We start from the raw sequence: 16,268 nt of genomic DNA, 5'->3' as shown, positions 1-16,268 counted from the left end.
GCTGATATGTGGATTGTGTGGCACAGCTTACTTTTCTGTATATGCAAAATAAAATAGGAAAATAAAGGAAAAGTCCATTAACCCCTAAATAATATTACAAAAGACAAAGGGAATACAGAAAAAGTGGAGAAAGGGGCTGAGATGATGTGAGGCCTTTGAACTTTGACCAAAGTAAATAAATACTTTATTCCTTGGTGCATGGAAACAATGCTCTTGCGAGGCTCTAAGCTCATCTTACCTTGCCTCTTTCTCTTTTCTTTGTTCTCAGTATTTCTGTTTTTAGAATACACTCATAATTGACAGGATTACAATATAACTAGGAATTTTGTGTATCTCATTACCTTGAGATTGACTGCTATAATAATGCATGCGCCCATTCATCAATGTTTTGTCATGATTTCAGAAAACCATTCCATATTCAGGAAGACATGAGATAACAAATCAATTGCTTTGTAAGTAAAGCATCTTTATTGCCCCTTTCAATGTAGCCCATTGTGTTGTCACTCCCAGTTATCAGATCAGGCAGACATTTTTTCCTGCAGAACTTGCATCTGAATTCAAGTAACAGCTCCTTGGTGCTTTGGTGCTGACATACTGTACAAACCAGTTACTACAAGTCTCTTACTATTTTCATTATTGTTAATCTGAGGAGAAAAAATACATAAAAAGACATATTAAATAAACGTTCTCTCTATATATGTTCCTTTTGTATGAAAAATGACCAAGTTTTTCTAACTCCTTTGGCATTACCTTTGAAAGACTTCAGTACATCAGGCTAACATAGTTCGCTGGTTTCTCATCCTTTCCCTGTAATCTAAGTGCTTTAGAGTTATCTTTGTTGTTCAACGAAGTATCTGATGCTAAAATATTCAAAGTAAGCACAATTTTTAAAGGTAGGACAGCATTTTCTACCTTTGACTCCTTAGGATGGGATCTTATTTTAATGTTAAATTGGTTATTTTTATTCTGAGGTCAGTTGCCTTTGTGTGCAAGCTCCTTCTGATCTTCTCCAAGAACATCAACATATCTTAAGAAATTCAACACTGTTCTGCTACACCAAGTTAACTACACATTAGGGGCTACTAGGTGCAGAGAATGAGAGGGATAGACTGGGGCAGACAGCAGCAGGAATCATGATAAAGACGCCAGCCCCAGGTGCAAGATGCCCTCTGAGCAAAATGTCCATCACCTGCACTGCCACAGGTCCACCTGGTTTAACCTAAAGAGAAGGCAGTGTATTCCCCTTAGTATACTTTCATTTCTACAAGTTGGGATCTGTATCCTCAGTAGATTGTCTCTACTTTATTTTTATCTTATTAGATTCAATATATCTATCGATTACATCAGATTCAAGGGAATATTGTGTGCATAAAATACGCTGGAAACTTGTATCTTAAGTTTCAGCAATTTTTTATAGTTAATTATAAAACCCCAGAAAATTGCACTGTATTAATAAAAACGCTGACATCTCTTTAGCTGCAGTGACATTAATTGGAGCTACCATAATTTACCGTCATTCTGAAGAATATAACCTCTAAAAGTATATTAGAGTGTATTAATGAACAATTATACTAATCAATTTACCCTCCCAACATAACCTCATTAACTGCAGCAGAGGATTGAAAAAAAACATCAACAACAGAAATGTCTGTGCAAGACAGGAACCTTTGACCAACACCATGAGGCAATCCTCGCAAGGGTAGGTGTGAGTTCTTAGTCAGTCACTCCTAACACAAGTTGATTTCTGTTTTATTTAATTTTTCTATTTATTTCTTTCACTCATGACTATTTTTTCAGTGCTGTTCCATTCTCATTTGAATAGCCTGTGCTATATATTGGTATAGGTTTGTTTAGTGGCTGGACACATAAATACCTAATGCTTGTACCACTATAGAATAAGTACAATTTTTCATCAAGTTTATCAGTTAGGGGTTAGGAAAAGAAAAAGAATTCATGTGTTAACACAACACAGAAACTTGGGTAACTTGCTTAACTTTAGTAACTTGGTTCATTCTTTGCAGTAGGGAAAAAAATTGCATCTTCCATCATAGGCATATTATATATTGAGAGAAATAATATGATAGTTGGACAAAGACAATTTGGAAACACTTTAAAAATTAAAGATCTCACCAGTCTGCAAAAATAATCAGTGGAAAGGACGTTTCTTTCTATGTCTTTTTATTTCAAGGGTGGGCAGTGAGAGAAGACACAATTTATTCTTACCAAAATTAAATATTCTTACCAAAATTACTTGGCCACCCCGCTCTACGTGCCATCATCTGACTTGCCCTGTACTGTCTATTGTGAAATATTCCCTGCATGAGCAGGAAATCTTGGCTGCTCCATTAGGGCTACCTTCAGTCTGCTTTGTACAGCCAGGGCCAAGGTTGAGGTCTGAATCTAATGAGCGCTGTGCGTTTCACAGTGGGAAGAGTACTCTGATTTTTTTTTTAATCATGGGGAGTGTTGGAAAAGAAAAGATTTCCAGAAGCAATGGGGAGCTACAACACCCAGCATACCGATCAGCGTTGGCAGACATGAGTTTCACATCTCAGACAGGCAGAAATGCCATTGATGCCCTTGCTAGTGTGCCTTGCATGCTGGGGCCGTGCCTGCTGCCTGACTGCCACAGGAACTATGTGCCTAGTGCAAGGAAAAATGTTGGCTCCAAATACCCAGTTCTTCAGGGAACAAGAAATTTGCCTGTACCTTAAATTATTTTGCAGCTAGTTAAATAATTGCTGTGCTAGAAGCTCTGCAGGCAGTAATTATTCTTCCATTTTTTTCTACTAGGCAGCCCTGAACTGAGCCATGAAAATTGCTTTGAAATCACAGCAGAAAAAGAGGAAACTTTTGGACGTAATTTATTTTCGGATGTTCCAAACCAAAACTATCTTCCAAACCAAAAAAGAAGTCCAGCCCTGCCAAGCCCTTAATCACTGAAATGAAGAAAGAGACTACAAAACTGAATGAAAAGAGGATTGAAGCAATTTTCCTATTCTGAAAAAGACCCTTTTTTGGAGTTACCGTCAAAAGAAAATAACGGAGCAACAAAAACTCTTAATATATCACTGATGTATCTAATCAGAGGTTACTTGCAGAGGCCAAACGTTTGAAATGGGAGCAATGCTGGAGTTCGTCCTTGATGGGAGAGAATTCATATGTGGACTCTGCATTTCAGAAAATAAAGCCTTACTAGCATTTCCAGGGAATTTTCCAACCATGTGAGAGCAAGAGTCTTCTTAAGAGTGTCCTCTATACTATGCCATTAGAACATAATTGTAACATAATATCCAAGCTCTTATGCTTCAAGCACTTAAGGACTGATCTTTAGCAGTTACAGAATGACAGTATTATTTCTAGCACAGAAGTAGCAAAGACCTCACTTTGTCAGGATCAGGTGCCATTGAGCTCAACAGAATGTAAGCATAGAGGAACAAAGCCCCTCAACCATACAGCTTATGTCTGGCCCAGGACAGAAGGTATGTTTTAAAACTCCGTGAATATGATCTGACAAATGTAACTACTGTTAAAAGGACGAATGTATATTTAAAATACAAAGGTATCCAAGTTCCGGCAAATTCAGAGTTTAAATCTAGTCTGAAATATGATGCCACAAACAACAAAAGACGACATACAAAATTGTATGATTGGAAAAACTAGCTGGGAATGAAACTTAATTTTTGCAAATCCTGTGAAACAGTTGTTACGAATGTGCTGGTTTAAGAGTTAACCAGCAGGGGAAATGAACTCAACTCAAAGGAGAGATTATAAGTCAGAATAACAATTTACTAAAATAATACAGTAAGTACAATCATACAAACAAACAATTGGTCTTAACCCACAAAACCCAAATGTATAACCCAGTACCCTGGGGCATGAACAACGTGGTGTTCCTTGGGCCCCGCTTGAGTCCAAAGTAAAGGGAGAGGGGAAGAACCTGCTGGTGGGAGAGCTGTTGCAGTCTGGTCAAAGTGGTGATTGGAGTCCAGTATAGGGTGGTGGTCCAAGTCTGTTTGAGAGCGATGAGCCGCAGTCCTTCTCTGGATCCCACAGAGTGGTTCAAAATGTTCCAAGACTCCAAGATTATATATCCTGCAGTTCAGGCAGGAATGCTCAGCACTTCCCTCAGGGCGGGGAGTTCCACAAAGGGTGTGAGGACAGGAGCATCCTCCTATCTCACAGGCCTCTTAACACCTAGTTTATAGCCTGAGGAGTCAGGCTCTATGGGCAGATGGTGTAAATGGTTCATTGATAACAGTTTCTGGGAAATGGCATGGAAGGCTATAGAATACACAGTTTTGGGTTACACCCATACCCTGATGAACTGGTCTCAGTTGTCCTAACTAGGACAACGAAATATAAAATCATCTGTCCTTTGCCTTAAGTAGCTATCACCAGCTAGCAACGTTTTGTCAGTATCAAAACAGAAACAGTCCTGACAAGGGATATGAGGAATTAAGAGCGCAGTAGAAAACCGGTTTTAGCAAGTATATATCAGCTAGTGATGCAAATGCTCACCAGCAAAGTTTTGCTCAAGTTACTAAATACAAGAGCACGGTTCCCGGGAAAGACCCCTGCAGGGTCACCCCGCATCCCCTCCCTTCATTGCTGTTTGTTTAAAACATTTGTGTGCAGCAAACTCCCTGAGACATGTTCCTTGGGGTCTCTGGCTGGGATTCAATGAGCACACAGACATCCCATTGGAGCCAGGGACCCTGCAGTCCCAGGCACCCCTGTGTCCTCCACCTCGATGTGTTTCTGCCCTCCCAATGCACCCAGTCCTTCCTCTCAACCTGCCCTCAGCCAAGGGGGTGGTACTGGCCAGTAGAAATGCTTTTACTCCTGTTTCATCTATCACATTCCCTAACTACTTCTTAAACAATCTTTGAGTCTTTTGTATTTTGAAGTGTCCTCCCTGTCATATGCCCACACAGCACTATTCAGTAGCATTTATTTTCTCAGGAACCATGACAGTTTACTTTTCTACAGAAAGAGCTTTGCTATTTTGAGTGTGGAATGAGATGCATGACTGCTCCTGGAGGTCCCACTCCCAAAAAGAGAGTAAAGCAAAACCTTGGATGTCTCCCAGTGCAATGCTGAGCCCAAAGGGCTCAAAGAAGAGCCAAAAAGGCTCTTTGCCAAAAAGAAACAGCAAACCCTCAATTACATGTTCTTAATACAACAGAGAGAACTCTTAAAATATCGTAAGTAAGAGTATTACAGCAGGCTCTGAGATGTACGTACAAGATGCCTGCAGCCCACCATGCTGACCAGTATTGAAGTAGATGTGCTGCAAGTGACACTGCCTCCAGGACTGCTTGTGGCAAGGTCTGCAGGGAGCAGGGACAGCTTTGAGATGACCAGCTGGTACAGCCAGAAAACCAGGCAAACTCTGGGCACACAAACACCTCTTCACATCCTGACATTTTGCTGTTTCACTGTGCTCCACTACGTACCTCCATTTGTTATTTCTTGTCAGGTAAAATCTTGGGGCAGTTTCAGTCCTGTGTTTCAGCAATGCCCAGACCTGAGCTGCCAAAGAATGTGACTCCTACATCCTACAGTTACACCACGAGTCAAGAATAATAATACCAAGGATGCATGTATCTGTGTTACAGCTGCAGTGAGGCGAGGCTTTTTGTCCCATTTCTTCTTTATACCTCCTTGGACATAAATTGTAACTGCAACAGGTCAAAAATACAAAACAAACATTTAAAGATCACAGTTCTTAACTTAGATGGCACTAAAATATTCTGCCACCTCAAACAATAGGTGATTCATTTGTGAAAATTTATGATTTATTTATAAAGATGCAAAGTGCAAAGCTGCATCAAGATCTCAGGGTAAGAGAGTGAATTCAAGCAGTGTGTTACAAAACCCTTCACTGACATCTGCAGAAGATAAAGTACGTGGCAGAGGGAAAAACACAACTGGAAGAACATCCTGAGCCTTAGAACAAAAGCGGGTAAGGGTTTCTTCGGCCTCCTCCATTTCTGCCAGAAATAAACCACTTGAATAGCAATTTTTAAAATAGCGGTTGGCCTCATTTGTAACATTATCAAATTCCACAAATCTTCCGAAGGGCCTTCCTCTCTTTCCCCACTCCACATCCTTTTCCCACAAAAGCCAAAGCCTGGATTTGTTTTTAGGAATAGTAACCAATAAACAGAGGCATAGTAACACTAGCAACAGAAAAGAAATATTACCAAATTTGAATAGGAAAAATGAAGGAAAACAAAACCTTTGCAACAATGCCTGAGGTAGTCTACATATCCTAGGGCTGATCAGAAATTCTGTTAATCCGAGGATTGCTTTTCACCTTTAGGATACACTTTCAAATTCAGCCAAATCTGTCACTAATCATAAATGTATGACTAATTTCCGGGTGCTCTTCTCTATATACATTCAAGATTAACCATTCCAGTATGAAATTTGTAACTAAACAACACAGCTTTATTTGTAGAGTATTTCCATGGGTGGTGAAGTGATTCAGATGCTCTCTGCATTCTCCTTACAAGGCTTCCTCTCCAAACACTAACCATATTCAGCTTGGTTTCAGTGCTGAGTTCTGATTTTTTCCTGAGCTTCACTTGGTGCAGTGAGAAGGCAACAACCAGAGAAAGCAGTGTGGACATCTGATTCCCTGTCCTCCAGCCTGACAGCAGTAGAAGCATCTCTGACTCCTTCACAGACAACAGGTGCAGTGGGATGGCACCAGCCTATGCCCTGGCCTTCCTAGCTTTGGCCCCAGCCCATCATTACAGTCTTTACCAGAGTTAAGCTTCTACTTTTTCTTCCTTAACAGGAATTTTCCATCAACTGTTTCATCTGGAAACCATCCACCTCCCTGCACCAGGAGAGGCAGAAAGCAGTTAGGGAGAGAAAGCCCACATAAGGTTTTACATTTGCCAGATACCCCAGTAACGTTGCCAGTCTCCCTCAGTTGCAGGGACAGGGTCTCAGATCCACCAGCAGAACCAGCCACTCACTATCCCATCAGAGAGCCAAAGCAGCTGGACAAGTTGTTCCTGTCGGCATCCATAGTTCTGCTGCCTATGAAGTTTCCAGACCTCACAGACTGGAACAAAGAGGCTTTCACAGAGATCCAGATCACCTCCAGAGCATGTCCCTTCTTTATTTACAGGAAGGCTCTTAGGTTTAGTCTGGGGAGGTATGCAGATTGCTGGGGGCTCTAGGGGAAGAATTTTGTCAAAGAACATATATTGCTATGCATCTTCAAAAGGGTCTGCCTTCTGATTCATTTAATCTTCCCTGGAAATTAACTTCACAACCCCAGCTCCTTTGACCATGCATGATTTATCTTCAGATTATATCTGCCTTTCACACCTTTATGATCCACTTTGTTCTTGAACAGCTCAATTACTCTGGATTTGTAAAGCCAAAGAGAAGACAACTTGCAGGGCCAGGCAGACACCTAACCAGGCAGTTCTGTGATAGGGCTGGGCTAAAGGGCAAACTTTCCCTTCTCACTTGCATGTTCCTACTGGGTCTGCTTCTCCAGCACAGCTGTTCAGCTGACTCCAAAGCAGACTGCTTCAGCACGAAGGGGAGCAGTGTGAGAGTGATGCCAAGGCAAAGAAAGTAAACACATTGCCCCTTTTTGGCCACCAGTATATCTACTCCAGCATAAAATGAGGCATCTCATTTCTACATTTGGGCAGCAAAGTCCCACCTGAAGCTTCAGATACCAACCTGGAGCTGTCAAACACCTGGATTTCCAGGACTGAGCGAAGTTCCCTTGCAAACAGGGCCATTGCCTCCATCCATCTAGTTGCTGCTGTATACAGGGAGAGAGAAACAGCAATATTATCAGCTGATAAGCTCATATTCTTATCTCCCATGCACTGGTTTCCCTCTAATTTACAGAGTAGGCAGGTATCTATTATTTCTTTGAACTGGAACGGGCATTCTCTCTCTCTGATTATGTACATTTAGGCAATGAGGCCAGCTACCGACTGTAGCATTACCTGACCCCACTTTTACAGATTTTCCATAGAAAACTAAGTGCAGTCAGGCTCTCCAAGAGGTAGAGGTATCAAATAAGTGAGATAGCACTGCATCCATGTCACCCACCTTCATTAAGCACATCTGGCATACATAAGGACAGCACTCTATTCAAGCAAAAGCAATAATGGAGTATTTAGGGCATGGAGCATATAAAGGTATTTGTAATTTTAATGACGGTGGGATGGTCTAATGATAGAAACAGAGCAGGATTTGAACTAGACTTTACTGGGTCGACTAATACATAGTAGACAAGTTTTCAGGCACAAAAGAATCAGGAAGCAGTTGCTTTCATGACAGAACAGCATCTGGTACAAAATGCTAGCAGCAGCAGTATGGAAATGATGTGAAAAAGCATGATGGAAGAAATTATCCAAAGATTATCATAACATAAAAAAATCCTGCGTTATTATGATGGGATAACTTGAGATACTTCTGGAATTTTGTGATCCACACACATGCATGATGAAATTGATACTTTTTAAAAACAGTCCTGCTATCACGCTAGGATGAATTGCTAGGATGTTTTCTAGTTTAAAAATATAGTGCAGTTAGAACAAACTGTAGCACTAAGACTTCATTTCAGTGAAATTGCCATTAATGTTTCACCTAAAGTAAGCCAATCTTCTCCTTCACCTAGGAAAATGTATCCTTTCACGCTGTGTATTTTATTTGATTTCACTACCAGAATTCTATACCACCTGCTCAGAGCAAATCAGTGATGCCTTTCTTTGGTACAACAGACGAAAACACCTGTCTTTTTTATAATTATATGATTGTATTTTTATTAAGAGTAAAATAAAGGCAGTTAAATACTAACTTGGTTGAAAGAAATACCTTCAAATCAGAGGGACAGTAACAAATAGTTCCATTGCTTATCTCATTCATGGATTAGAAGTCAGACTCACACGGAGGTTAGTTTGGGTGGGACAGCATTACAAGTGTTTGAGCCATGAGAACAGCATTCTTCATACAGTTGTTTTAGCTAATACAGTGGGTGGGATTCCCAGAGGAAACTATCAAGTACCGTTACCATATGTTAAAATAACTTCAGTTTTAAAGACCCCAAAGCTATAATCATTGATGGGACTACCTGAAGAACTGAAGTGCTCAGGAAACAATTGTTTCAGTGACAAAATCTTCACAGCAGCAGGCATCAAATGTTCATATAATCAGTACAAAAATAAGGGCAAAAGGTTTTATAACAAGTAGAAAACAAAAATTAAGGTATGTTAATGAATACAAACTACACCATGCAAGTTAAGTTACATTCTAACTCCACTGAGATATCCGTTTTCCAGTATTCCTCCCTACTTATCTTTAGAGATTGGACATTTTATGTTTTTATCTAGAAATGCCAAATCCCTTAAAATACCAGACCTTTATTCTCTCTGACTCTAAGCAACAGTAACAAAACTTAAAAACTTAACAGCTAAACTAGCTGTCATTAGCCATGGCACTCTTGCATTAATCAGTGTATTACATAAATCAGCAGTTCTGAATGATTCAAAAAAATAAGCAATAGTGAGACTTGATTTGAGAACAGAATCATACAGAATAAAGTTTTTTTCCAAAGATGCCAAATTAAATTCCTATTCGAAAAAAAAAAAAAAAAAAAAAAAAAAGAAAAAAAGCAAGGAAGTTGTGTTTTAGAGTAACTCTATCAGTTAGTAATTATGAGGTTAAACACAGTGCTGTGCCTCTGTATTTCAAATGTCACTTATGGATATTATTTAGTCCAATCCTTTAGATTTTCTTGAGAAAATTTCCCTGCAAGTGCAGTATTTGGCTAAGTTGGAGAGTGTATGCAAAAACATCACTTGATCTTGTCAGCTTTGGCACATATGCTTGGCATTGTCTGTGACAATTAGATATAGGAGAACTGGATACACGTAGGTGTCACATGTCACAACATCACCCCTCCTGCAAGCACTTGCTTCCATGATTCCCCATGTCACCTGCCTCAGACTGCAGGAAAGGCAAACCTCCTTCACTGCTCTCTACTTGGCAAAGTATTTCAGGATCATGGCCAGGGCTGTGCTGAAGAAACTGCAGGCATGGGGCATTGTAAAGGGTAAGATCAAAGGAACCACGATGCCTCAATCTGAAGGCAGAGGGGAGGGGTCTGGTAGTCAGCAATCTTTAAGCTGCTGGTCATCTACTAGAAGCTACCAAGACTCAGTGAGTGAGAGGATTTTTGGTATGATAAAGGGAGGGCTACATGCCAGGAATAGACATTCCTCTGGGAAAACAGCAGATTTGAAAACCTGGGAAAGCTATATTTAAATGCAAACTGATAGGGCTCAGAGCCTGGGTGAACAAGAAACAACATCCACGAGTCACAAGAGAAGACAGACAACCTCCCATAAATAGTTTCACTTTTAGCTGAGTCTGCCTTGTTTGTTGTAGTCCTCAGGCTGCTCTCTGGCTCTGCATAAGGCAGGACATAACCTGAAGCTCTGCACGATTCCCAGACTTTGTGTCAATAGTCTTTACACACAGGCAACCTTCAGATCCCCTGACATGTGACCACGCAACCCTAAATCATAGGTGATGTCAGTATTCCCTTCCCACACTCTGCTACTTTCTCTGGTGAAGTAACTAAAAAAACATAAACAGTTCAGTAAAGCAGGAAGCTTGTCAGTGCTTTCTGCTCATGACCAGACTCTGCCTGCCTGTCTATCGCAGTCCCCTCACACTCCTGCTTTGTGGGGCAGTCCAGACTGACCAAGAAACTGATGGACTGTCAGAAGCCCCTTTAAAATTCCTGTTCATCTGCTTCCTACACCTGAGGACTTCCACCAGCCAGGGCAAAAAACAAGCAGATCGACATGACAAAAAGGAATGCAAGCCATGCCAGTGAAAGCACCATTTAAATGGGTGAATTTGGTGAGAGCAGGATCATAGAAAAAAACCGAAGAACTAATACAAAGCCCACTAGGGTTTTAATTGTAACTATCCCACTAGCCTGCCTGGAAAGCTCTCCCCAGACATGGCAGCTAAACCATGGCATTTGTTTCCTGATGCAAGTTCCTGATAGAAATACACTTCTGTGACCTAACAGAGTATGAGGGGAATGATTCAGTAATTGATCCATACAGAGGTGTAACTCCTACAGCACATAGTCCCTTCACCCAGCCTGCCCACCTCTGCTCAGTTCTGCTCTTTGTTTAGCTCTGCCCCACTTCTTATATAGCAATTGGTTGCACCTGTGGAGAAGGTTGCATTGCTGATGGTAACCCACTTCATTTCCTTTCAAAAGTTGTCTCCATACCTATAGACTAAATCTGGTGTTTAGTACAAGGTATCAGAAAGGATACATCAAACCTTTGAAATTCAAAGAAAGTAATAGGGAAGAGAAGGATCCCCTCTCAGAAGTGGTGCATACACAGATTTGTCTGCCCACTCAGAGCCTGACCCTTCTCACCCTTGACTAGCCTGCATCAATCCCTATTTATCCCTGGGAGGGCATTTACCCCACACTGTGCCCAAGGAACTAAACTCCCTCTGCAATTCCTAGGTGTACACAGCATGGTACAAGAACAGGGTGAAAAGTCTCCTTAGAAGGACCCAGCCCAGGATGAGTGGCTTGCAGAGGTACACCCCAGCCCCTGTAGTCCAGTGGGGCCATTGCAGGCCCTATGGAAACAGGGTGGGGTCCTGGCTGCTCCTCCACAGGCTCTGGCAGCAGTGTTGTTTCACTGCCCCTCCACAGCCATCACCCAAAAATATCCTTCCTCCACAGCAATGCAGTGCTGTCACAGCCAGCCCTGACTGTGAGGCTGGGTGCAGACCAGGGTCCTCCAGGCTCATTTTGATTTGCAAAAGCCACTTATAAAATGGACACTGTCACTTTGCAAAACACAGAAGAAGAAGCCAACAAAGAATACTATTTCACTCCTAAAGTAGTTTATCATAACTAAAGTTGTCAAACTCAATCTACAGTCCATCTGTGTAATTGAGGAATACAAGTTCCCACTATTTTTAGATTTAAGGTCAGTCATCTCACTAAATAGCAACTGTTTAGGCAGGAAGATTACACCTGATGAGAAGCACTCCTTTTAGAAAGTTTTTTTGTTACTGGTAAAATTCATCTTTGGGTAAATTTTTTTCAAATCCACTTAATAATATTTGTCCTGGAAATATACAAGGTATTCCCCAAATATTTGTACAAGAATTTGTTATCCCTGAGCCTTTTATCAAATAAAGGCTCAAATACAGAATGCAGCAGTCACCTGAAACATTACACATTTTTTTGTAAAATGTATTAAAAAAAGGATTCAAGTGTTTTTCCAAAAGAAATCATCCAGTTCAACCTTGTGATGTCAACCTTAATGCAAACTGTGCCTTTATTTTCCAAAAAGTCAAGAGTTAATAGTCATATTTAATTTATCAATTACATAAAGTTATGGCCAGGCTAGTTTTTGCAGCTCTAATATTCCCCCAAAGAATACTCTGTGATTTAAATTATTTGGTGGCATGGGAGAAGAGTTTACAACCTATATCTCTTCTTCTGCAGAAGCTAATTGCCTATGCATAATTTAATTTTATCCATATAGATTTATGTCCTTTTCCATCACATAATATTGAGTCTTACCAGTTTCCTGTGAGATTGGAAAAATATTGTAGTCCTGCCCTTCCACAAGAAGCCCTGTAGTACCCTATACTCTTTACTGCCATTAATGGAATTTTTGCCTGAATGTCTTGTATTTGCAATTTCATTTTGCAACAGTCTGAAGATCAATAAAGGGAGGTGACTCCAAGGCACAGTAATTTTAAGTATATAACCATTGTGCAGATGCTACAACTTTAATTATCCAAGCAGTCTTCTGAGCCTGTCCAAACAAAAAGTGATAAACAATCTGCTTACACAGTGGCAGCAACAGGATCAAGACCCATTAATTTATATCCATAAACATTGGTTGCAGCAGCAGAACTAATTGGGTATATCCTCAAAAGTGTATCCCATACGGATACCTTGCTGAGGGAAGTCAGCTACCTTCTTCAGAATTAACTATGTTACATTGCCTTGCATGGATTTCACACAGATGAAACGCAAGCCTTCAAATTACTTTCTCTGACTCCTTTTTTCTTTCTTTTTTTTTTTCTGAACATATATAATGCACCAAAAAATAAGATTAAAAAATACAGTAGGTTTTGTTTAGCTAAATTTTTACAATCGCTCAAGTAATGACCTATGGACCAGAGCAGGTCTCTGTAAATACAGATGTGGTCTGAGATGGTGATTCAGAAGGATGGTACCTGAGGTACTGGTTAACAGATAAACAGCAGTTGGCAGCTTCTCCGTCAGTTCCAACATCTCCCTCCAGAGATACCATCTCAGAGGTTTTGCCTGCAAAGGAAGTGCAATTGCTTTAATTATGCCAGAATATATTTACTACTTGGGAAGCAGTCATGCCAAGACTGTAAATAACTAACACTATATAAAAGGAAACAATGTACAATGCAAAGTAAACATCTCCCAGTTTGACAGTTAAGACTACCTTGATAAAATAACTTTTGTTAAAAATATAAAATGTTCTGAGAGAGTTAACGCTACAGTCTAAGCCCATTCCTGGATATGGAGACAAGTTTGCTAAGGACTTCCAGATGAACACAAGGCATAGCCTTTAATTCTGCCTATAAAGGACCCACAGAGGCTCCATTTGGGGGCTGTGGGTACCAGCATGCATTTGAAGGTCTCCTGACACATCCTCTGCAGAGCTCAGCCTAAAACAGGAGCACTCTGAAAATCTACTTAAGCCCCTCTTGGAGGCAACTTACCAAGAAAAGCAAGAGAAATAGGCATAGAAAAAGAATCTCTAACCACAACTTCTGATTTTAGAGCATTTTAATTACATTTCCCAATCCCACCCCATTCTTATCTCATATACTTATACGTTTCATAACTTGCTCAAGTTTGTCAACATTTCAGCTGGACACAGTCACCCTACCTTCTTTGTCATAGAGGTCCTTTTTCTTGTGTTGATGGCTGACCTCTCTCTCTAACAACAACTTCAAAACAGAGCAGAAACTTTCTCTCATCCATGATGTCTCTCTGTACTGTCTATTAAGAGGCATTAACTGCTTTCTTGTCTTAAAGTAATCTAATTTATGCATTCATACCATACAATTATTATCCTATAATTCTTTTTTGTAGAAAAGTATTTTGTTCAGAGGCACTGGGTGGGCAGAGACATCACAAACACTGGATCCAGTTGCTTTCAGTATTTTTTTTTATTGATGTGTCAAATCACTTTTGGGGCAGGTCACCCAAATGAATGCAGCACAACAGGTTAGGCATGTCTCAGTCTGTTTTCAGTCACAGAACACTATAGGATTTGTTAACTGGCATAGATATAGCTTGCACTGTCATAGTGCTATCAAAACACAGATTGTGGAAACCATGGGTATTAAGCTAGCTACATAAACATTAAAACTACATTTAGCATAACAATCAGCTATTCTCACAGAAAATAATACTTCAAAAGAAAAAAATAAAGATATCCAAAATATTATGATAAAAGATAGAAGTCAGAATAATTAAATACATCAATTATTTCTGTTCTGGATATAGTAACAAAAGGATTTGGAAAGCTTTACAGAAATGGGATTTCTGAACTATGTTGATGCTTTCCAATTCCTCATTCAGAGGCAACCTCTGGATCTAGGATGAGGAGTAATTAGCCACAGTACTGGATGAAGGTGAGTGCTATCAGTTGCAATACCTCCCCTTAACTCAATAGATAGATGCCATTGGATGGATGTCTGGGAGCTACAGCTCCCAGACCATTTTAAAGAAAAACTTGGATCAACTTACAGTAATCTAACCTGCAGAAAACACTTATTTTTAATACACTAACCCCCCCATTTTTTTACTGTGAGGGTGGTCAAACACTGGCATGGGTTGCCCAGCGTCTTCATCCTTGGAGATATTCAAAACTCCCGACTGCTCAAGCTGACCCTCCTCTGAGCTGGGAGGTCGACTAGATGATCTTCAGAGGGGCCTTTCAGCCTCTTCCATTCTGTGATGAATAAAACCAGTTAGTGGATCTATATTGCCTACGTCAGGGAGCCCAAAACATGTGAAAACTTCTCTCCAATTCCTCATTTCTTATAATGAGATAATCTAAGAGATGAACTTTAGATCCAAGTAACATGAAAATAATTGGTTTGTGACGTATTATTTGACAATCAAAGACTGAGGGACATAAGAGGTAAGCAGTAGGAACGTGCAGTACAGTCAGGGCTGGGGAAACGCATTATTTCTGCCTCTTTCAGCAGCAGCTAACTGTTAGACCACCTGGATCTGTTTCTTGGTATGCACATAAAAAGCAAAAGGTGGGAGTGTGAGAGAAAATAACTACAGCGATATAAGACAGGACAAGTGAAACCAAAATACATATGCTCATCAATCATTAAATGTGGATTAGCTGCAAAAGAGCACTCATAAATGCAGTCCATACTTCCTAACAGGGATTCCACTCTCATATGAAAAGGTTTGGAACACATAATGAAATAGCAAGAGACGGGTGTCACAAATCTATCAAGTCACATGGTCGGCGAGTGATCTCTTGCCAAGAATTGCATGAACCACTTCAACAAACACTTAAAAATGAGGCAGATGAGGTCTGAAGGAAAGATCTTGTAGCACTTCCAAACCAGAAAGAAGGTCACAGTTGAGCAGATGATGAAAGAGAAGGAGCAACCAAGGAAAATTAAAGAATGTGGAAAATACACTCTTCTCTCAAAATCATTAGGGGAAAGAAGGCATTTTTGTTATTGCACTTTTAAGAAGACCATTTTCAGAAGAGTGTGCACATTTTCTATAGTCTTCAGACACAAGCTCTTCCCTGTCAGGAAGAAAGAATTCATTCAGGTAAGTTTAACTCTACCAAAAATATCCCTTAAAGTATGCCTGCTAGCATACTTTAAGCCCAATGCCCTAAGTTCCCAGAAATCTTAGCATCAATATTCTGCATTATGCTGCCTTCATTTTAGGGTATTCAGGGCCCCTCATTTAGTAGATAGTCTGGTAAACCTTGCTGCTGTAGTGTAAATTATGACTTGCATGTTCTGTCCTTCTGAAGGAGGCTGCTGCCACCACAGCAAAGCCAGCACAAGGGAAAATGTTCCCAGATTGGAGGTGATCTAGTGCACAGATCAGTCTTTTGACACTTTCAGTAATATCCTTCAGTAATAATGCTATGCTGATGTAAACTGTTACCACCTGCATATAT

The 16,268-nt window shown here is 40.3% G+C and overlaps 1 long non-coding RNA gene across 1 annotated transcript; it reads right to left on the bottom strand.

Annotated features, from left to right (window-relative positions):
- Nucleotides 1-468: 468 nt before the first annotated feature.
- LOC113999076 lies at nucleotides 469-14,035 on the bottom strand. Its single transcript, XR_005564024.1, has 4 exons — nucleotides 13,983-14,035; nucleotides 13,291-13,381; nucleotides 7,717-7,801; nucleotides 469-644 (listed from the first exon to the last, which is right to left on the bottom strand). It is a non-coding gene; the product is annotated as an uncharacterized LOC113999076 (long non-coding RNA).
- Nucleotides 14,036-16,268: the final 2,233 nt, after the last annotated feature.

The sequence above is a fragment of the Pipra filicauda genome, unplaced genomic scaffold, assembly GCF_003945595.2.
Source record: "Pipra filicauda isolate LSUMZ 115617 unplaced genomic scaffold, ASM394559v2 scaffold277_size1012519_pilon, whole genome shotgun sequence".
Taxonomy (NCBI): Eukaryota; Metazoa; Chordata; class Aves; order Passeriformes; family Pipridae; genus Pipra; species Pipra filicauda.
The sequence above is the reverse complement of the archived record's forward strand: the minus strand, read 5'-3'. Positions and strand labels throughout refer to the sequence as shown.